The 11106-nt window shown below is 40.9% G+C and overlaps 1 non-coding gene across 1 annotated transcript; it reads left to right on the top strand.

Moving 5' to 3' along the window:
- Positions 1–4200: 4200 nt before the first annotated feature.
- On the top strand, positions 4201–4283 carry TRNAL-CAG (transfer RNA leucine (anticodon CAG)). The gene has a single exon. It is a non-coding gene; the product is annotated as a tRNA-Leu (tRNA).
- Positions 4284–11106: the final 6823 nt, after the last annotated feature.

Here is an 11106-nt window from a genome sequence, read left to right as displayed (position 1 = left end):
AGAGTTAGAGATATTTCTGACAATGCCAAGCAGATTCTTTCAAGACCTAGTAGGTGCAAGTGTGCCCATTGCTGTGAGTACTAGCTGATCTGAGTGAAACCAGCATACAGAACTACTTTGAGAATGTGTGGTGCTTGAAAATTCTGCTTCTGTGGCCGTGCAGAGACCTCATACAATTGGTTTTGATTTTCTTTGATTGTAGTAAGGACACAGGTATTAAACCAGAGCTAGTATTTTTCTTGCTGCTTTGAAATCTATAGGGAAAGAGCAAATGAAATCTCTTTAAGTTCTCGACTGCTGTTGAAAATTTGGTTCTTAGGGACTCGGGAGCACATTTAACCTTGAACGTCAGTGAAGGAATAGACTCCTGAATGCTTGCTTACCTCTTGGAGGTTGTACCAGAGGTGCCTGGGGAGAAAAGGATGACACCAACTCTGTGGCAAGACCCACTTAAATGTAAACTTAGAGCAAGGCAAGCCTGTCTTGCAACTGCAGTACTGTAGAGTACTTGTGCTTGATGATCTTACAGAGGAGGCTGAATTATGTGCTTATTCAAGAGCCCTTGTAGTGGAAGTATTGGTCTGCAAATCCTCTCTAAAAAGCAGGAACCTTCCTATCTTCAACAGAGGATGCAGGAGAGCTGCTAAGACCTGGGATAAAACCACATGGTACAAATGGCGCGTAAGTGATTTGTGCCTCTGACTGACATCTCTCCAGTGAAGACTCCCAGATATGTACCAGCATTGCAAGATTCCTGAAACCACTGGTCTTCGGTATTTCCTGTGAAATCTAAACCTAATGTTCAAAATCTGCATCAGCACTGAGCTGGTCTGTCCTTAGTTTTCTGTTCGTCAAGGTGGCTTTTCTCATTAGCATAAATCACAGAGCTCCTGCAGCAGTAGCGGTGTCTGTGTGACACGCAGCGCTTCTGCTACTGCTGAGGGATATTTACTGCCCCGAGTGCTCTGCCTTGGGTTGCTGCTTCTTTACCTCACTTCTTTCGTGGTGGCAAGTAATAAGATGAAATGAGTAAGGATCTCTAAGGGGAAGTCTACAGTACTGCAGTACTTTCCTCATTCATCTCATGTGAACAAAACACTTTAGCCGAAGGCAAACAAAACGGACCCTAGCTAACTGTAAAAGTTTCAAAACAATGACATAATATCTGAAGTGTTGCATTAGTCTGTGGCAAAGAGGTTAAATATCTCTAAATTGTGTGTAACCTCATGGAAGAAATAAGATACTTGTGGGGTATGGGTACATAATGTAAACACTTTCAAAGGGTGTTTGGCAGTGCCTTGGAATTTGCTCCAAATACTTTCAGTTCAATGGGAGTGAAGGGCCATGCTCTTTTACAGCTTCACTCGATACGTTATTTTGGAGGAAGGAGATTTGGAAGCCTATCTGCAACTTTTTTTATAGCCCAGAAGTGCCATTGGTTTGGGAGGAAGTCAGATGGGCTGTGTGCTTGTGTTTCTTCTTACCTGCTCATCTTTCTCACTTAGATTGCTTTTAATTTTCAGGTTTACTTGAGTAACACCTATGTATGTGGTAGCATGAGATATATTGCAAAAACATCATCTATGACAACTGCTTGCTTTGTATGTGACAGGACGTGATCTGTGTTCATGCTGTTTCTCACTTGTTGCTGTTGGAGCGAGAATATTTCTGATGTTAGCACTGCAAATCTTTCTCTCTGTGCCTCTTCGCAAACATTATTATACCTGCTGGGATGACCTCAAATGCTTTCATTACGAGGATTTGAGGACTTACTGGAATAGAAAGTATTTTTTTCCAGTAGAGCTTTTGAAGGATCACTAAGAAGTGCTCTGATTCATTGCAGCTTTCAATCACCTTGCCTTCCACTGCATTTTCATCACATATTGCAACTAAGTAGCATTAATCTGCTCAGTACTTGGGTGGAAGCTGCAGGGAAGGAGCAGAGGTTGGTTTTTCCCTGCATCCTGTGGCAGCGTGTGAAACCAGTTGAGCAGAGCTGTTAACCTTGCTCCTGAAGGCTAACGTAAATCGAAGGTCCTGAGCACAAGGGGTTGTTAAAATTCTCATAGGGCTCTTTATAAGATTTTTAACCCCCGTGGTCTGGCTGGGCTCCAAAGTGGGTAATTGCATTCTTCCTACCTAAATTCCCCCTGCAATTCCAATTTGATGCGCTGGTATTCCTCACTTCCTCTCTGCTGCCATTCGCCGTGCAACAGTTGTTGCATTTCATCCCAGAGGTACTTGCTTTGGGTGACAGATGGAGTGCTCTGTGTGCATAGCCTATAAAGCATTTTAAGATCCTTTGGGATGGAATGTAATTTATGATGCTTAATTTTTTTTTAATTATCTGCTATCTAAAGTGCAGTAGGTTAATCTCACCCTTGAATGCATGTAAACTGCATGCAACAGACCTAGAATTGAGATAGGATCAACAACTGCTCCGATTCCTTCTTGAACTTCTTTCCAGAGGTTTTCCAGTAGAAAAGGTCAAACCACAGGAAGTCTGTAAAATAGGAATAATATGGACTGCATAGCAAGGCTCATGTGAGCTCTGCCTCAACTGAAGCGTGTCTATATGACGTACTCTCTGCTTAGGGATTCTGTTGTGGCCTATGGAATATCATCCAAACACTCTTCTGAAACAGTTGCTGGTTTTCTCTACAGTCTTATTACACCAGAACTGGCTTTTATTGTAAAAGCAGTGTTAAGTTTAATTAAATTAATGCATACTTATGGGAAGTGTATTGGTATGAATTTTAATATTATCTCTATGTAGACAAATGAGGAGTTAGTACTCAGCTTTCAGGAAAAGAGAGAAGTAATCTTGTTATATGGCAAATATGCAGAGATTCAAAACCAGTGTTGTCTAAGGGGTTTTCTTTAATGCGTGTCTGTGATGCAAATAGCACATGGTGATGCTGGGAGATTTCTTGGTATTTATTTAGTTAAAAGTTAGTTTCTCTCTTCCTTTCGGTCATGGAGTGGCCCATAATAAATCTGTGTTCCACAGGAAGTCTCTGTACAGCCAGCAAGCACAGGATCACAGAATGGCCAGGTTTGGAAGGGACCTCAAGGATCATGAATCTCCAACTCCCCTGCCACATGCAGGGCCACCAACCTCCCCATTTAATACCAGACCAGGTTGCCCAGGGCCCCATCCAACCTGGCCTTGAACACCTCCAGGGATGGGATGTAATTCAAGCAGGATGAACTGAGCTTCTATTTCAGAAGGCATAATGGCTTTGCCTTTTTTGTTTTATGTGATGGCCACTGCATTTCACATGCTTCTGGCAGTAGTATTTGTTTAGGCCAGATGTTTCTCTCCTATGCCCAGCAGCACATATGCTGTGAGTAGAAACAGAAGATCGCTGATCATCTTTGCCTTTGTGTCCTGTTTTGCTAAGGGACCAATTCAAAGAGATGTTTTGAGGTGGTCTCAGAAGCAGGAAAGCTGTTCCCCAGGCGTTAGGGAAAGCTGAAGACTCTGTAGGTGCTCTTTCCTATAGCACAGCAAATGTGATTCCTGTGCCAGAAACTCAAAAATAGATACATGACTCTGTAAGTGAATATGAAGCACTCCTCAAGCTTCTGAGAGCTTCCTGGTGTTACTTCCTCAGTTGGTGTGCATCTCTGTGTCTTGGCTCCTGCCTCAGGCAGTTGTTTTCCGGAGCTTTTTGGAAGTTCTAAAGTGAGGAAAAAAAAACAATGAAAAACTGTCATCAAACTGAAGAAAAAAAAATAACCCTCACTATGTAAAATAATAATAACAATAATAATAATAAATAGGAGCCTGCTGTGACACAGTAAGCTTGAAAAGTTGAAGTGGAAAATCTTGCTAAATCTTTCTTAGTGTGTCAGTGAAAGAACATGCTATAAGCTTTATCCTTCTCTTTAAGCTGTGAAGAAAGCTCAAATAAATTGAATTAAGTAGCTGATACATTTAGCTCAATGTACTCTGCAGCTCGTTTGTTGCAGAGAAGGCAGCCACTACTCAATATGTAGCCACGATTAAATGTAAGCCTACCTGGTGAAGGCTTAATAGTTGTTGTTTTGTTTTTTTAACTCCAAAGGGGAAGCTTAGTTTTATTGCCCTGACCAGTTCAGGTGTATTATAATTTAGAAACCAATTACCATTTAGAATTTAAAAACAAACAAAACAAAACAAAAAAAAAAACAATTTTAGGACTGTAATTTCTATGAGTCAGGATGGCCGAGCGGTCTAAGGCGCTGCGTTCAGGTCGCAGTCTCCCCTGGAGGCGTGGGTTCAAATCCCACTCCTGACAATTACTTTTGGCCTGTAACTAGCGGTGTTCCTTTGGCGTTTGGTACTGGGTTCAGTCTTGTTTCGACATCTTCATCAACGACCTGGACCAAGGGGAATAGAGTTAATCCTCACCAAGTTTGCTGCCAATGTGAAGCTGGGAGTAGAGGCTGACACACCAGAAGGAAGTGCTGCCCTTCAATGGCACCTGGACAGAATGGAAAATTGAGCAGGGAGAAACCTGATGAGGTTGAGTAAGAGCAGATGTGAAATCCTACACGTGGGGAGGAATAATTGTGTGCTTCAGTACAGGTTTGGGGCTGATCTGCTGGAGAGGAACTTGGTGGAGAAGGACCTGGCTGCCTGCTGAGCAACAGGTCAGCCATCAGCCAGCTGTGTGCCCTTGTGGCCAAGAAAGCCAGTGGTACCCTGGGGTTTGCTAAAAAGAGCATGGCCAGCAGGTCAGGGAGGTGAATTTTACCCTGTATTCTGCCGTTGTAATGATACACCTGTCTCCAGTTCTGGGCTCCTCAGTTCAAAAAAGGCAGGGATCTCCTAGAGAGGGTCCAGTGGAGGGCCACAAAGATGAGTAGGGGCCTGGAGCATCTCCCATACAAGGAAAGGCTGAGAGATGTAGGGCTGTTCAACCTTGACAAGAGAAGGCTGGGGGGAATCTCATAACCATTTATGGATACCTAAAATGCAGGAGTCAAATGAATGGGGCTCTTTTCAGTGGTGTGCAGCCACAGGGCAGGGGACGACAGGCAAAAAGTGGAGCACAGAAAGGTCCATATAAACATGTACAAGAACTTCTTCACTGTGATGATGACAGAGCACTGGAACAGACTGCTGGAGAGGCTGTGAAGTCTCCTTTTCTGGAGATACTCAACACCCTCCTGGATGCTTTCCTGCTCGACCTGCTGTAAGTGGATGGTTGGACTAGGTGATCTCTAGAGATCCTTTCTGACGCCTATGATTCTATGAATTTACCAGTGTAATTTAAATATATAGTGGTAAGTATTTGCATAAAATATGACTGTGCTGTGTGAAGTTTCTTCTGTGTTCATTAAAAGTTAACTGTTATTCTGTTATGAGAGGGAGCCTACAATTTTAATTCAGTTTATGTGTAAGTAAACAGCTTTATTCATGCTGATGCTCCCCATAAGGCATAACATTACTCTCTCTTGCTGTTGACTTTCACAAGTACTTGTGACTTCTGCATCCTTCCCTGTGTGTGACATGTTTGTCTTATCTTTGGCAGATCAGCATCCTTTTAAGTTCTGTACCAGCTTCTATTTCCAATAAGAAATTGAAAGGCTTTCTTTAAGTGGAAGAAGATTCATAGCTAGATAATGTGGAGGTACATATCCTGTGATTTTGGGCGTCTGTTTCATTTTACTTTTTTTTTTTTTATCTTCTTTCACTACCTGACACCCACTCAACTTTTGAGTATCTGTATTCCGTTAGTTGAAGCACCATGCTTATTTTGTCTGAAGTCAATATCTGAGGAGTATATTAGATTTATCCTTATTGTAAACTTTTTAATTGTGATTTTTCTGTTACTTTAGCAAATAGTCTCTACTGTTCATATGCTTTCTTTTCCAGCTACCTGACTTCCATCTTTTTTTCTTATTTCTGCTGCCTTCTTCATCCCTTGCAGCCTCTTCCTCTAGAAAGAATTTCACTCTTCCACCCATGCATGGCTTTTGCACTCTTGCTTTCTTTTAGTTACCCACAACTGCCTTTTCTCCATCCCTCCTTCTAGCTATAGCTTCCTTCTTCCCTAGCACTCACTGCTATCAAGAGCAACTTCAAGTTGGAAATACCTTTTTGTTGAACTATAAAGCCAGTTTTTTAAGTCTTTAATCTGACGTTGAAAGACCATGTTTGGCTTTTTTTCTGTTCCTTGCAAGTTCCTACCGTTTCTTTCCCCCCAACCATCCTATTTATATTGTTACACCTCCTTCCCTGCTTGTTTTAGTGCCCCTCACTCAACAATTTCCTTCTGTGTTTGCATGTAATTTAAGAGGTGGGTTGCTAAACGAATATTCTAAAACATCTGCAAAATTCAGTACAGTAGACTTGCATTAAACTTTTAGGGGACATAGTTTTCAGTATTACTGTGCTAGTTAATGTGGGGGGAAAAAAATTAACAAAAAAAAAGCTTTGAAACTAATTTATTTTCAGAGCCCCAAACTCCTCATGTTCTGAAGACTGTATATTCTACCCAGAAGAGTGGACTATTATTGCTATTCATTGGAACAAAACTATTCTGTGTACAGAACTCTGTATATGGTCCAAAATTTCAACATCATTAGGGGATGTTGTCTTTAATGACTGTTCTAAATTCCACTTTTTTACAACCGTTTTGTGAAATTGGTTGTGGAGACAGGTGGGTATTTACACTGAGAATTAGTTGCGCTCTGGAGAAAACCACTCATACCAGGAATACTCACTTCAGCTGAAATGGAGATAAGTAATTTGAGGGTGACTTACTCAAGTTTTGAAATAGTTCACATTATGTTAGAAGATGAGGGGTAGATAAATGGTGAACAACTGGGAAGCTGGCTCTGAAGCACGTGCTCTTGAATTTGGACACCGACTAATCTGTTTTGGCTGTTGCTGGCACTGCAAATAACAGCATAATGCAAGACCTTCCTGTTTCTTCCCACTCTTCCAATCTTTTGTCTCCACTGAGGGCAAGCAGCGGCCACGGCCAAGCCATCAATTGCAGAAGTGGGGGCAGTGTGGCTGGGGCCTCTTGCATGGCCAAGTCTGCAATCTCCCTGTCCCTGTTGTGGCTTGGATTTTTTTCTCAAATATGAATTACTTCTGCTGATTTTCTTCTGAGCTAGATCCTTTGCCTCATCTGAAAGACAGGTCATGCTCTTAAGACTTGATCACGAACTAAGTGATGTCAAGTAAATTTTGTAGACTGTTTTTTCATCTTGTCCAAAAGCTATTCGTGCAGTTCTTTCTCCTTGAGAGTGTCTTTGGGATGTCTTTGGTTTGTTTTTTTCTAACTGGTCACCCACCAATTTAAATTTAACCTCGACTTTTGAAGACAGGCATCAATAAAACAAATCTTAGGAGCTCTACATGCTCCTCTCACGTGCTTCAGTCGTTTTCCTTTAGCTTCATTTGTAAAATCTGGTAAATCCATGCTTTGCTGTAGTATAATAATGTGCACTTCACTCTGGAAACGTGCAATTTCTGGTGGTGGTGTTTATGTGAACATAATTTTGTTGATGCAAGTCCCACAGACTTAAGGCTGGTGATTTCAAATAACACTGCCTCCACCTGCACTGTGAGTGCCCTTTTCTCCTCTGTAACTGAAGAACTGAAGATAAGTAGCTTCAACCACATTTTATTCTCCTCTTCAACTTAGCTTAGCAGTGCTTCATGCTCCCCTAACATGCATATTATGGACTACATTGCCCCTGGGACTGATCATCTCCTTACAAGTCTTCTCTTTGCTGTTGTTGGCTGTTTGGGCACAAGCAGGGTTAAAAGGTATTGGCTGTTTTGGCTCTTTCTCATAGAACATCTAAAGTTCCCTTAATAGTCCATCGTTGTCTATGCAGCCAGTTTGTTTTTTCCCTTCTGATCAGCATAGGTGTAGGACAGAGCATCTGGTAGAAGGCTGTTGTATGTGTCCTTTCTGGATCTCCGATCGGTGCACCTTCCTGTGCTCCCAAAAGCTGCCCATGGGAACTTATAAGGAGCCTCATGTGTCCCTTATGTCACTGGACCTTTACTGGGAAACCTCTTACCATTACTGCTATTTGCAAAAGGATACAGCCTTCACTGGGGCTTTGCTTCAGAAGAAGTGATCTGGAAAGGATGTTATGGAAAATCTTGCATATTCTGTGTTGCAAGAGGATGTAGATATACTCTCACGTTTCTGTAAAAGGCAGTGTTAGACTTTAAATGTTTCTGTTTTTCTTCTCAAAATCTGTGTTATAATCGGAACCACTTTAAATTTCTCACTCACTATGTAAATGCTTTTTTGTGTGTCTCAATGCAGAGAAAACTGAATTATTTGTTGTTTCCTAGTACCTATTGAGACAGAGCTGTAGAAAGAACTGGGAGTCTCTCCTATCCTCAATCTTGAAATAGGAGCACTCTCTTGTCTTGAAGATCAGTGTAAATACCTTTTGGTCACACAGATGAGAGTTTGTGTGGGCAATCACTTGAGGAATCCAGGTACTCACTCCTGTTCTAATAAGTGCCTATCTGCAGTTGCAGAATTATAATGATTCCTTTTCTGACCTCTCCATCCCAATTAACAGAAACAGTGTTTATTCCGAATTCTCAAGTACAGATTAAAGACAAAAACCCTGCTGAAGTGCAGTTAATGTCCTGCTTTCCAAGTAATAAGGAGGTGAAACTTATTCCTAGCAATCTGATTGCAGGTATACAGTAAGTATGCAGTTTAAGCACAAGATGTATGGGCAAAACCTATTTCTGAGATCTGTTCTGTGAATACAGTCTTTGATCATATTCCTTAAGATCAGAAGGCAGTCTGACAAATGAAGGGTGAGTTGATTATGTCTGGTAAATAATGCCTGGAATAATTCAGAGCTCCATGTGGGCAGATTCACACGCTTTCCTTATGGTGCTGTTTATTTTTCAAGAAGCCTCCAGTGTTTTTTGGTTTAAGCAGCGATGTCAGCGTCTTGGATGGTGTTCAACAAAGGAACTGCGTTTGTTTTAAGTTTTCCCAGTAGTTCCTTATGTCATATTATGGCTCCAAAGTAACTAAATATTGTCATCGTGTTTGGTTTGTGCGATTGAGTTCAATTCCCAAGCTGTGTAATGCTTCCAAAATACTCCAAGCCTGACATAAACTTCTAGAACAGTTGCAGTGCTGACAACAATGGGAAGTGTAACTGGCCAGCATTTCTGTGAATTCTTCCCAATTAAATATATATGTCATTTTTCTTCATGCTTGTACTTGAAAGGATGCTGTTGTAAAATAGCGAGGCTGAGGAGTGTAACCTATCAATAGTAAATAGTGATTTTCAGTGCGGCGGTTTCTGTTGGTAAAAGACATCTAAGAGGCTTTTATGTACACTGGATGTAGGTTTGCTTCAGAGATTTTCAAGATGTTGAATGAATGCATTGATTTACAGATATTGGAGCGTTGCAGGAAAATAGCGAGTGCAGTTGGGATTCTCTGCCATTTAGAAACTAAGGATTCATCTAGACTGTAAGAGGGCCGTGAAACAGGTGTAGTGGAAAAGAAGGCTGACTCAAACATATTTAATCAGATGTAGACTCAAGGTAATGATGAATAATGACTACATACATTTGTAAACAGGTGCAAAGCATTTTTTTCTGCCTGGAGAGTTGCCAGGGTTATGTGATAGCTTAATATTTCAGCTTGAACTGCAGCTGGAAAGGCAATGATATTGAGTGATTTTCATTATCTGTTCTGCATTGCTGAAGTGGATGTAGTCATGTAAAGTAATACTTTAAAAAACCTCATCAAATAGATTTTGCAAGAAGCTTCACAAACAAGAACTTCAAAAAGGAATATATATTTTTGCAAGCGATTTTACTCTTTCGGAAGCCGTGTAAAAGCTCTGGGCTGCTGCTTGATGCAGATTTAACAACAATTACTTGAAAATTCACTTAAAGTGCCAAGCTGCAGTTATAAAAGGGCACGCTCCTGAGCTTGTCACCAATGCTGCTTTCTGATGTTGGTCTTGAAAATGGAGTGTTCTGCGGGACAGTCCAGCATCAGCTCTGAATTCTCTTCAGCATCACTGTGATAGCACCAGTTGCTTTCAGATGCTTCATGAATGCGCAGCAAAACTGCAGCCTTTAATCCAGGGTGGTTTGTGACACGTGCTTACATTGTGCTCATTAAGAAAACTTTACCAGTGTTTTATTTTCAAACTGCTTTTTGTGGACTCACTGTGGTCATGCTGTTGGTGTCTGTAAATGTGCTTAGTTTTGGTGTAGTAATAACACTGGTGTAGCTTCTTTCTGTCACTGCCTTATATGCTGAGCATCTATAATCACACATCTGATGTGTGCATCTTAGAAAGATATGCAAGTTTGTAGTATTTCTTAAGCCAGAAGAACAAGAAAGTAAAAGCATCACTTGCTTGAAGGTTATTGCTTTCAGTTCAGTATAGAACACTTAAACAAACTTAATCAGGATCACTTGGTTTAGAAGTGTAAGTAGAGAGAATTTTTAACATGCACTGCTTCTATCTTTGGATTTCTGGACTTGGAAAATGTGTTTTCCCATATACTGAATTTACTGATACTAAGTATGTAACGTGGCTTAGCCTTCTACCGATGTTCTCAGTTGTACAGCTATTTCAGACTGTTGGTTCAATACGTAACAATGCAAACCTATCGTGTATAAGAACTTTTTTAATGCAGTATATCACTTTGTCTTATTTCAGAGAGATATTTCAGCTTGGAATATTCATTAGCAATACTGAGAAAGGAGGATGCCAAAACCATATTGATGAATTATCCAGGTCCTTAGAAACATCTAGTTAACTTTGTAAAGAGAAGTTTGTCCAAAACATTATGTTAATAACAGATATAATTTATTACCTTGGAAAATCCACTCTGTATTTTAAATTGGATTACTGCTGGATTCAGAAGGATGAAAAACCCTGCTGAAGTGTATCAGATTATTCACGGCCCATAGGGGAACTGCCTCGTGGAAAAGCAGGTGTCTCCTTTCACTAGGAATGCTTCACATTACAGGAACAGGATTTGGAGCAACAAATGGATGCCTGCAGGATCCTAAAAATCTCTGCTTCCTGATACTTTCCATCCTTTTTCAACAAGCTTTTGGCAAGATGAGGCAAAATCAT

This window comes from Tympanuchus pallidicinctus, unplaced genomic scaffold, assembly GCF_026119805.1.
Source record: "Tympanuchus pallidicinctus isolate F22 unplaced genomic scaffold, pur_lepc_1.0 scaffold15, whole genome shotgun sequence".
In the NCBI taxonomy this organism is placed as follows: Eukaryota; Metazoa; Chordata; class Aves; order Galliformes; family Phasianidae; genus Tympanuchus; species Tympanuchus pallidicinctus.
The sequence above is the reverse complement of the archived record's forward strand: the minus strand, read 5'-3'. Positions and strand labels throughout refer to the sequence as shown.